Raw genomic sequence first — 13603 nt, 5'->3', positions numbered from 1 at the left:
TTTATAATAAAAAATATTAAACTTCTCGGAAACTAAAAACGGATAAAAGTATCCTTTGATATTTTAAAATTTTCACATGTCTTTTTTCACATTTGATTTTTTGGACACTTATAATACTTTTAAAAAATTACCTTCTTCTTTTTCTTTTCTTTTTTTCTTTTTTTGATTACATAGAAACATCAGCAACCAACAAGCCCTTTAGACCTCCTGGTGCGCCACCAAACCTACAGATTAGTGTCCTCTCCCTAGATCTCGCTAATCAAGTAAAGTCTGAAATGCGGACACGGCTTCCGTGCATTAGTTGGACGTTCGGTCAACCCAACTCCCGAGACACATTTCCATTACCATTCACGGTCCCCGTTGGCTCATAGAGAACTCTCACCATCCACGATCCCCACTGGCTCACAAAACGAACTCTCACCATCCACGGTTCCATTGACTTACAAAGTAATTTCTCACTATCCACAGGTATCGTTGGCTCCGTGAGTGTATTTACCTGAAATTGAACCCCCGATGCTTCTTCTTATGTGCTGATGTCTTTCCATTGCGTCATGTTCGTGGGGGTTAAAAAAAAAATAGTATGGAAGATCTCTGAGATTTGCAAAAATTTTGAAATCTCAAGGAAGATCCCTAAGATTTTTCAAAGTTAAGAGGAGGTCTTATCTTTTTGTCAAATAGTAGGGAAAAAAAATATTTTTACCTTATTTAATTATTTATAAGATTGATAATTCTCACTAATATTCTACTTTTTTATTTTAAAAATATTTTTTTTTTATATTTTTAACAAGTTAAGGGCTAAACATAAAATAAAAAATTATACATAATTATGAATTAGTTATGTGTTAATTGTATATAGTCGTCATTGGCATACTTACACAATCTTAAATGAATTATCCATAATTATGAAGAAATAAATTTTAAAATTCAAAATATTTTTGTTAAATTACTTGTCCATCTATAGTTTTTAAATGTTACGATTAAATAATAAGTTGTTTATTGAAAACTAAGGTTACATTAAGTTGGTAAAATTTCAATTTTTAAAAATAGATTAGTTTTTGTAGGTTAGTTACAATTAATTATACAAAAAATTATATTTTTACAATAAAATAAATAACAAGGCAAAATACTTTGAGTTGATAATAAGAAATAAGCAAGAAATAGCTATTCCCAAATTTTATTATAGGGATGTTTATTTTTTTCTTATTACATTTTGAATGAAATAATTAAGAATATATAAAGAATAATTATTCATTTAATTTCTAAAATTTTAACTATATTTCATTTTATTTGAATGAATAATTATTTCGCTGAACCAAATGAGTCGTTAATTATTTTTCTTTTAGTTAAAAAAAAATGTTTGTGTTCACAGATAAATAATAACCTAGTTGTCAGATAATACATAATAACTTTTTCTATACTGTAATAATTTTTTTATTTAAAAAGTATTTTAATATGATAACTTCAAAAAATAAAAATTTCTAGATGAGGAAAAATTATCATATATATAATAGAACATTTATTTCGTGTCTTGCAATGGTTATTATAGGTTATTGAGTTAAATATGGCGATGTTTGTGAAAGTTTTAATTTAATTTCATGGAGATATCTCATGATGTTAAAAATAAAAATAAACACATAACAAAGATGGTTATTATCTCTTTGTTAGTTATAAGTTAGTTATGAAATACATAATTAAATTAAGTTTTCTAAAAATAAATTTGAAATATATATTTAAAATTGAATATTAAAAACTAAAAAGTATTTTCATAAATATATTGCAGTCAATTATCTTCAATTATCATGAACTTCACATCAATAACCTTTATGTGGAAAAATAAATAATTCAAGGACTATAAACTTTACATACCGAAATCAATCATATCAAACCTATTGAGAAGAACACCCAGAAAATCCAAAAAAAATCGTTTCTCTCACTTTTCCTCTTTCTCTTTCCTTCCTTCACCAGATTTATGTGATCTCTTGGTGATTAGAGAAGTAGAGGCAGAGAGAGAACAATTTTCTTTCTTCCTATCTTTTTTTTGCAGCTAACGTTACCATGTAACTAACCCTTTTGAGCTTATGAGCTTAATTTTTTTTCTACCCTTTTTTTTTTTTGCTTAGCTTGATATATAGCACACCCTTATAGCTACTCCCCATAATAGTAGCTAATATATAATATTATTTATATATACATATGTATATATATTTATGTATAGGAATTTCAACAAACTTTCACCATTAATTTCTCATATTAAATAAGCTAACCCTTTAGTTAACTCATACAACCATTAATTCATATCCTTATCATATGGGACACATACCCTACATGTGGGACTCATATCATTCATGTGGGACATATCCTTTGGAATATAAATCCTACATTCTCCCACTTTGCCTATATGAATGATATTAATATAGATTAACAAATAACCATAATGTGCACAAAATGTTAGCTTATTTATACTTTTCAATGAGATTACCATAATATCATAATTAAACAACCCATTAGTACAAGTCATGACAGTAAATATCATTAGAGCGACATCTTCCCTTCCATATACCACAATACTAATAAAACACTTAACTATGATCCATAATAGGAAGTTACCATGCTATCTCTATAATGTCTTTCTCAAAGACCATTCCTGTTTAACATTAAACCATCATCATAATCACGTGATTTATGGTAAACAGAAATAATGTTCAGAAAAACTTTTATTAATATCATTATACATGTTATAGAACAAAACATAAAGATCCACTATCATACATTAAGGATTACAATAAAGACCCATGTGATCAGTATGTTCTTTAAATGTCATTGGTGTCAATCCCTTTGTTAAAGGATCTGCTATCACAAGCTCAATCCTTATATGTTTTATAAGTACTGTCTCTTTCCGAATTTCCTCCTTAATGGCCAAATACTTGAGCTCCATGTGCTTAGCGCCATTAGAGTATTTGTCGTTTTTTGAGAAAAAGACTGCTGCGGAATTATCACAATAAATTCTCAGTGGCCTACCTATACTATTGATAATCCCAAGTCCTGAGATAAAGCTCTGCAACGACAAATCCTGAATCGTGTGTCACGCCCCAAACCCGCAGATGGGTCCAAGGTGTGAATATAGTAACCTAACCTGTTTCTGTATCAATTCAAACATATATGATACAATACAATAAGAAGGTCCAACCCCGTGAGGTACACGAGGGCCTTATACACATACACATATACAACTGTACTCATCAATTACGTAGCAGGAAATGCTTTAACTGTCTATATAACATACCATACCAAAGTTTGTACAAAGCTAGGGTACATGAACCTATACAATACTAGGGTATAAAATCTCACAAATACCGTACATACTCCGGGTGTCTACATAAAAACCATCATGACAACTCGGTTACAAAATCTCGTACCTAATCAGGTACTAACAACAGCTAATGACACCCCCGCTTCTGATTGCTAGGATGCCAAATACGGCTACCTGATGGACCTGAAAACATTGTACGTACATTCGAGGTGAGACACCTCTGAGTAAGGAAGAAAGCAGGTTATATCAATGTGTGGCATACCAGTGTTATTTTACACAAAACATAACACCATACAATACAATACAATTTGAAAACATTTCCATACAGTTCCATATAGTTCTAGTATTTTCACAAATGCATTCCAGTACATACGATACCAAAACATATGGTCAGTGTTGTCACATGAATACGCAACTACGCTATGAAACCCGAAGTTTCAAGCAATTACATTGCCAATACGATGTAACTCACAACAATATGCAACTACTCCATAAATCCAAAGTTCCACAGTGATTACATTGCCAACACGCAACTACTCCATGAAACCCGAACTTCACAGTGATTACATTGCCAATACCGTGTAACCCACACCCCTCGGTGACTAGTCGAGATACGTAGTGATATTTCACACCCTCGGATATAGAGCCGAACACTCTCGCCCACGGTTTTCACACTGGTACATGGCGCAGCGTATGATAATTAGCCGCCAATATAGTTGTTTCGGCGTATTGTAATTAGCCGTCACTAGCCGATTTCACAAAACCTGGAATCATTTTGGAGCTCACACTCCTATACATATCATTGTATGATAATTAACCGCCACATAACTGTTTTACAAATACCTGGAACAATTACATACAACCATACATACCACACTTATTTGGTTTACGACAAATCATATCATTATCCAATTCAAGTATACAGTTTATACAAATATGGATAAAAGTCATCTCAATAATACAGTTTAAGCAAAACCAACAGTTTTCCAAACAAAGCAAAGATGATACCCGAAATCCCTAAATTTCCCGAAAACTGTAACCCGAAAATTTCCATATTTTACCTGATAGATTTTCCCAAATAAGTTACCAAAACATACATACGTTTGTAGCTTACAAGCTTACCGATCTTGATTTCGAAAATAAACGGATATAAATTGAATCCCCTTACCTTAACCCGAATTCAAACTACGAACTCTACGGTCCCCAAAACTACGAACCGAGACTCCAAAACCTACAAACCACAGTACAATACATGCTTACAATTCGTACTACTACGCATATTCTGAATCAGAAACGAAAATCGAGCCTTACCTCGATTTTAGCTCAAAACTCGAAAACACTCAAAACGAGATTTCGTTCCACTAGAAACGTAGAGAATCCTTCCCTGATCCTCGCAGTAACGTTGGATTCATCAGGCGACGAACGGCGAAGAAAACTAGGGAGAGAGAGTCCACAAGTTTTAGAGAGAGAGAGAGGATATTTTGAGATTACTTAGCTCCAAAGTAATGGAAGCTGATATTTATAGCCCTTTAACTCGAGTGGATTCGTTGACGAATTGGCATCCTCGTCAACAAGTCCGCCATTACCTTCGTCGACGTAGCAGTGGCCTCTTCGACGAGCCTAAGATCCTCATTTTCCCGAAATCTCTCGACTTCTCCTTGTTAATGAGCCTCTGAATTTTGTCGACGAGAACAAAAGGGACTTCGTTGACGAACCTTGACCTCGTCGATGAATCATGTTCAATTTACCAATTTACCCCTCTTTTACATAATTGATCCATATATCACGGTTCGGGTTCGTACAACCTCCCCTCCGTACAAAAATTTTATCCTCGAAATTTGCAATCTCTCATTACGAGCACATTCATACCACTACATACATACACACTCAGAGGTGAACCGGCGGCCATTTATACGTAGCCCCTCTATGATACATACATACTCTAAAGAAAATGGCAGCCATTTATATGTAGCCCCGATACGATACATACATACATGCTCTAGAGAAAACGGCAGCCATTTATACGCAGCTCTGATACGATACATACATACATACTCTAGAGGAAACGAGAGCTATTTATACGCCACCCCGATACGATACATACATACATGCTCTAGAGAAAACGGCGTCCATTTATACGCAGCCCGATACAATACATACATACATACATACTCTAGAGTAAACGGCGGCCATTTATACACAGCCCCAATACAATACATACATATATACTCTAGAGGAAATGACAGTCATTTATATGCAGCTCCGATACGATACATACATACATGCTCTAGAGAAAATGGAGGCCATTTATACGCAGCCACGATATGATACATACATACATACATACCCTAGAGGAAACAGCGGCCATTTATACACAGCCCCGTTACGATACATACATATATACATTCCCTCACTTATGGTGGAGGAATATCGTGGTTACATACATACGTGGTCTCACAAGCTTACAATACAACAGGACTCTCCCAGAGACTAACCACCAAATACTAATACGATAATAGAGTATTACATACATATATACATACCCATACAAACCTTGCTATCCAACTACTAATCAGAACAATTGCAGATACTTCCAGCGTATTTCTGTTTCCAATTCCCAAGAAGCTTCCTCAACTTTGTAATTCTGCCATAATACCTTTACTAACGGTATTTCCTTGGTACGCAACTTCTGAACCTTCCAGTCCAGAAATCTGAACAGGTACTTCCTCGTATGCCAAAGTATCCTCAAGTCTCAAAGACTCGGAACTGATAACATGCGACGGATTCGACACGTACCTCCTCGACATTGATACGTGAAACATACCGTGGACCCTCGAGAGTGCTGAGAGTAGTGCAACTTTATAGGCTACTGGACCCACTCACTCAATAACCTCGAATGGTCAGACATACCTCGGGCTAAACTTGCCCTTCCTCCTGAATCTCATCACTCCCTTTATTGAAGCGATTCTAAGGAACACCTTACCCCCCACCTCAAACTCCAACTCAAGGCGGCGAACATCCACGTAACTCTTCTGCCAACTCTAAGCTAATATAATCTTCTCCCGGATCAAACCTACCTTCTCAGACGCCTGCTGCACGAGTTCAAGTCCTAAAACCCGACGTTCACCGACCTCATCCCAATACAAAGGAGATCGAAACCTCCGACCATACAAAGCCTTGAACGGTAACATACCTATGCTAGCCTGGAAGCTATTGTTATAGGCAAACTCCACTAGTGGCAGAAACCGAATCCAACTACCACCAAAGTCTAATACACAAGGCCGTAACATATCCTCCAAGATCTGTATCATCCTCTCTGACTGTCCATTAGTCCGGGTGTGGAACGCTATACTAAAAGTAAGTTTCTTCCTCAGTGCCTCCTGCAAGCTCTTCTAGAATCGAGAAGTAAACCTTGGATCCCGATTTGAAACAATGGACATCAGTACTTCGTGCATTCTCACTACCTCAAGCACATACAGGTCCGCTAGCCTACTCAAAGGGTAGCTAACCTTCGTCGGTACAAAGTGAGCATATTTTGTCAACCTGTCCATGATTACCCAAATAGCATTCTGCCCGTGAAGCGCTAGTGGCAATCCGATAACAAAGTCCATGGAAATGTGCTCCCATTTCCACACCAGAATAGGCAAAGGCTGCAATGGCCCTGCCGGCCTCTGATGTTCAACTTTCACCTACTGACACGTCAGACACTGCTCCACGAACTAGGCAATATCCCTCTTCATACCACTCCACCAGAAGGACTCGCTCAAATCCCGATTCATTTTCGTACTACCCGGATGTGCCGTATACAAAGAACGATGCGCTTCCTCCATAATCGTCCTTCTGATCTCATCGTCATTTAAAACACATAGCTTGGTCCCAAACCTCAATGCACCTCTGTCAGAGATGTTAAAATCTGCAGCCAAACCCTACTGCACTTTCTCCATAATCTCAGCTAACTCCACATCATTAGCCTGCGCGGCTTTAATACGTTCAAACAAGGTTGACTGGATCACCAAGCTAACAATGAAAGTCTGATGATCACCAGACACCAACTCCACGCCAAGGCTTTCCAGATCCCGTCTAACATGATGTTGAGCTACAACTACAGATACTACTGCATGTTCTGACTTTCGACTCAACGCATCCACTACCACATTAGCCTTTTCCAGGTGATAACTGATTGTGCAATCATAATCCTTAATCAAATCTAACCACCGCCTTTGCCTCATATTTAGCTATTTCTACATGAAGAAGTACCTGAGGCTTTTGTGGTCAGTGAAAATCTCATATTGGACACTGTATAGGTAGTGTCGTCAGATCTTTAGGGCATAAACTATAGCAGCCAATTCCAGATCATGCGTAGGATAATTCTTCTCATACTTCTTAAGTTTCCGAGAAGCATAAGCTACCACCTTACCCTATTGCATAAGCACACATCCCAAACCCTTCAGGGACGTGTCGCTATAGATCACAAAACCTCCATCCCCCAAAGGAATGGTCAATATCGGAGCAGTAACCAACCAGTGCTTCAACTCGAGAAAGCACTGCTCACAATCATTAGTTCAGTCAAACTTTACCCCCTTCTTAGTCAATCGTGTCAGAAGTCCAGACAATTTAAAGAAACCCTCCACGAACCGACGATAGTAACCCGCTAGTCCTAGAAAACTCCAAACCTCTTACACACTCTTCGGTCTTGCCCAGTCGAATACAACTTTAACCTTGCTATGATCAACTAAGATACCGCCCTTAGACACCACATGGCCTAAGAACACAATCTGATTCAACCATAAATCACACTTCTTCAACTTAGTATACAGCTTCCTCTCTCGTAGAATCTGTAACACCAACCTTAGATGATTTTCATGCTCTTCCGAACTCCTTGAGTATACCAGAATGTCATCAATGAACACTACTAGAAACTGATCTAGGTACTCATGAAACACCTTGTTCATCAGATCCATGAACACCGTCGACGCATTGGTCAAACCAAATGGCATAACCAGAAACTCATAGTGGCCGTATCTGGTTTAGAAAACAGTCTTCGCTACATCCTCAGATTTAACCCTCAACTAATGATACCTTGACTGTAGGTCGATCTTAGAAAAGACCTGCGTTCCCTGCCACTGGTCAAAGAGATCATCTATACGAGGCAAAGGGTAACATTTCTTCACTGTCACTTTGTTGATCTCACGGTAATCAATGCACATGTGCATCGACCCATCCTTCTTCTTCATAAACAAAACTAGAGCTCCCCAGGACGAAACACTTGGTTGAATAAAACCCTGGTCCAGTAATTCCTACAACTGTTTCTTCAACTTTCAAAGTTCTGCTGGAGTCATCTAGTACGGAGCTTTAGAGATCGGTGCCTTACCAGGCAGCAACTCTATCACAAACTCCACGTCCCGATCTAGAGGTAAACCCGGTAAATCATCAGGAAACACATCCAAAAACTTATTGACTACCTGAATATCCTCGAGTCTCAACTCATCCCATGGCGGTTCCTTCATATAAGCTAGGTACCCCTGACACCCTTCTAAGAGTAACCTCTTTGCCGGTAACGCTGATAGAACTTGTGGCGTCGAACGCACACATGATCCTACGAATTTGTACTCCTGTTCCCCAGGAGGTCTAAACACTACTACCTTCCTACGACAATCAATCACTGCAAAACTGGAGAATAGCTAATCCATCCCCAGTATGATGTCAAAACCATACATGTCATATACTACAAGGTTCGCTGGTAGTAGTCTCCCTTGGATTTCCATTGGGCAGTTCCCTAACACTTTACTACAGATCGTTACACTCCCAGTGTAACATCCTCAAAATTTCTCCATTTTTTTTAACAAATTACTCTAATATTTGAATATAATGGGCACCCCTATGTAGCGGAAAACATAAATCACATAACCACATGTACATGTATATACAATACCAGAACTTAGTATTTTCAACCATAGCTACATAATGCATCTCTCTCTCCAGTGTTAACTACCCAAAAATACATAACCCTACACAAAACTTACCCTATAACTACAGTGACCAAGTGACCTCTATCCGCAAGCCTGATATGCTCGCCTAGCTGGCTTACTTGAAAAATGTTAAAGTAATGGGGTGAGTCGATGCTCAGTAAGTGGAAATATGCTATTACTAGTATGGTGACCGAGTCATAAAATTATAATAATAATATTTAAAACTGCATGATCTGGAAAATCTATAAAACACATGTATAAAATCTTAAAACATTTGTATCTTCTGAGTTTTCTATCATTCATACTGCTATAACATACTACATACGATAAAAACTATAAAATTGTATACAATACATAACTGTGTTCTTTCCCTGGGAATCTGCATGTCGTGAATTGACTCCTCATAACAGGGTTGTGCGGCCCGTAGGCGGGACTTAACCTGGTCAGCCCTCCAGGTAAGTCACCATACTTTACATTACCTCAGTCCGGCCAAACTGCATCCACTCCTAAGCACGAAACTAACTACTACCTCGTCTAACCGGTTCCCTCTACCCAGTGTACTGGAGAGCTGCATCCTCTCCGAGCATGGTTAGACGGTACCCACACACTATCTGAGATATGTGGTTGCACTCTATTTGTATGTAGCAACGGTACCGTGCTCTGTAAACTGTATTTGTCTGTAATAACTCCACAGGGATCTGATACTATATAAGTACATCTATATATATATTGTAACGACCCAAATAAAATGGAATTTAAGTAATAAAGAGGAAAGGAAATGGACACCGTAACAGAAGGAGGAAGTCGACTTCGTCGACGACATTGGACTTTGGAAGGAATAACCAAGGGGAATCATTAGCGCTTCGTTGACGAATACAGGGATTCATCGATGAAGGTATAAGAAAATTCGTCGACGAATACAAAGGACTCATTGACGAGGGTATAAGAGAATTCGTCGACGAATACAAGAGATTTGTCGATGAAGAAATATTGAGAGAGGTTTGAGCCGACTGAATTTTGTCGACGAATTTATTAAAGGATTCATCGATGAATGACGTGGCTCGTCGACGAATCCCCTGCTCTATAAATATCAAAATCTTGATTTTTAACTTTCTAAAGAAGCTAACTCTCTCCTCTCTCTCTCTCTCTCTCTCTCCCCTTCGGTTCTCTCTCTCTCCCCTTCAGTTCTCTCTCTCTCTCTCTCTCTTTCATCGATTTCAGGCTAAATTTACGCCAGATCGACAATCCGAAGCCACCACGACACTCCCAAGGAAATTCTCTTCAAATTTGCCGGAGCGGATCGTTGGTGAAAGCAAGTTGGAAATCATCCCTGAGTTGAGATAAGACTTTTTAAGCCAAATTTGGTCTTGCGATAGTTATAGGAAATGATATACTCATAAAAATACTGAAATTTAATACTGGGAGTTTTCATTTTCAGGGTATTGGTCAAGAAATCCTACAGGTGTTAGACTAGATTATTTTGGGGGCTTTCTCGGTAGTCAGGTAAGTGGATAAACTAAACTAGTTCTTTTGAGAAAATGTATGTATATATATAGCATTTGATTTTAGGAAAGTAAATACGTTTACATATATATGATTTATATTTGGGAAAATACTGTTGAAAATGATGGTATGTTGAATATGTGCAAAATCTATTAGTGTGGCATGAGTATAAAATGTTATAAAATATTATTTTCTAGATTGGGATTATGATACGGATTTTTATAATGGGAAAAATCGGCGTATGGGCCGAGATTTTTATATATGTTTGCCGGCATACAGGTTGTGCTATGATGTGATTCGCTAGCGTACGAGTTGTGCTATGTTATGTTTGTCGGCGTACGGGTCGTGCTATGATGTGATTTACCAGCGTACGGGCTGTTCTATGATATGTTTTCCGGCATATGGGTCGTGCTATGATGTGATTTGTTAGCGTACGGTCTGTGCTATGATTGCCAGCATACGGTCCAAGCTATGATAAAATGTGTAATACCGATGTACGGCCCGATGATTTTCATGATATACATATATATATATGCAAAATGATATTATTGATGTGAAAATTAATGATATGAAATATCCATGTATCACAGTTTCAATATATGTTATATGGTATCAGAACCTGGTTGACTTGGTCTAGGCTAGCACTTGCATGGTACCGTTGCTATGTGTCTATGGTCTTCGTGATCACGATATTTGTGTTAACGTCGCTGTATGAAGTGGTGTGAGAATGGATGGTCGATTTGGTTTTTAAGAAGTGTGTGATCGTCCCTAGTGTATGGATCAGGTCAAGCAGACCCATCAGACTTACAGAATGTACTTTTGACTTGGCAGTGGTCGGTCAACCATTGTCAGGTCCCGCCTTCGGGCCACACAACCCAATCATGTGGGGGTAATACATGACAACAGCCAGCTAACCTACCAGGAATGTTTTTATGTTATTATTATTATATGAGATGAGATTTGTTTATGAAAATACAGCATGTTCTGCCATGATTTGATATATATATATATATATATATATATGTTTTCCCAGATTTGACAAAAAAGTTATAGAATATGTTATGTATGGTATATATAGAACACGGAATACTCATATTGTCATACACTGGTATTAGTTTATTTCCCTTACTGAGAGGTGTCTCACCCCAAAATTTTATAAACTTTTTAGGAGCCCCAGATAGGAGAGCGAGAAAAGCCCCGCTGATCTAGAGCTGTTGTCTGCCCTTTTTGAAGGGTAAGTTTTAGTAGGGACAGTTGGATTTTTGGTGGGAAACGTCCCTAGATTTTGTTTTTGAGATGTATATATATACTGAAATATAGTAGACATAGTGACTCTAGTATTTGTAGTAATGAGATGGATGTTTTTGTATTTATAATATTGTGATTATATGTTTCTTGCTGCTTAGGCTTCCGTGACGTGTTCTGATGTATCCATGGTATCCACGGGTCCAGGTAGATTATGATATGCTAATCTGGGATTTGTGATATTGAATGTATATATATATATATATATATATATATATATATGTGTGTGGAAATTAAGCAGGTCGTCACATATATATACCTTTGTTGTTTTCATTATGTTTCCAAAATAACTATAACACTATAATTTTGTACTGTAAAATCTGAGTAACTGTAGCATCTCGATGCTATAACTATATAATCTGTCTTTATAAACTGCGTGTTAGGATATTCAGGAAAACATAGCATTCTGTAAAAAATACTATGATATACTAAACTGAATAAAATCTATATAAATCTGTATGTTAATCATCTGTGAATAACTGTATATACATGCTATATAACATGATATTCTGAAGTACTGTATAAATTTTACATCAGGTAAATATCTTCTTAGGCCACACAACATTAAAACATTCGTTCTATAAAAACTGCATAATAACCAGTATATATGTATCTATGAAAACTCTATTAATATTCTTAAAACCCTAGCATAGCATATTTCCCTTACCTTAACTCTGAAAAGCCCCTACTAAATTCTGGCCCTATACTCGCAGAGTTCTCCACTCAACACCCTGAAAATTAATTTCCCCGGAACAAAACATTAGTGTTTCTTCGTATATTGTATTTCTTATAACTGAGGGAAAGACAAATACTGAATAAAATGCCTTACCCTGAGATTGGGACGAAATCCAAGCCAACTCCACTAACGATCAGCTTTAGCAAACTTGTAGAGAACTTCGCCAAGAGCGTCATGGTGGCTTCAGATCTTCGATCTGGCAAGAAAAAGGCTCGAAATCGAAGAGAGAAGGAGAAAGGGACATAGAAAGAGAGAGAGGATTTCCTGCGCTGAATTTTGTCTAAAATCCGAGTTTTCACTATTTATAAAACTAGATTCGTCTACGAGACACGTCACCTCATCGACGAGTCCTTTAATAATTACATCGACAAACTTCCTCCCTTGTCGACGAATTTCACACTGTCCCAAAAACCCTTCTTGGTATTTTCTCGTCGACGAGGCGTGGCTTCGTCGACGAGGTCCCTTTATGCGCTCGTCGACAAATTTCCTGTGTTTGTCAACGAGGCCATATGTAAGAATTCCGGGTTATTATCTCCAAAGTGCAATGTTATTGATGAAGTCTGCTGCCTCCTTCTGTTTCTATTTCCATTTCCTTCTCTCTTTAATATTTAAATATCATTATTTTTCAGGTCGTTACACCCAGTCGGTGTAATCGCAGACAACATTTCATTCATTACACACGTTTAGCCCCACACAACTTCACAAAACTAGCAGATATAAACGAATAGGTTGCCCCGAATCAAATAAAACAATATCTCTATTTGAAAGCAATAACATGGT

The sequence above is a fragment of the Malania oleifera genome, chromosome 9, assembly GCF_029873635.1.
Source record: "Malania oleifera isolate guangnan ecotype guangnan chromosome 9, ASM2987363v1, whole genome shotgun sequence".
NCBI lineage: Eukaryota > Viridiplantae > Streptophyta > Magnoliopsida > Santalales > Ximeniaceae > Malania > Malania oleifera.
The sequence above is the reverse complement of the archived record's forward strand: the minus strand, read 5'-3'. Positions refer to the sequence as shown.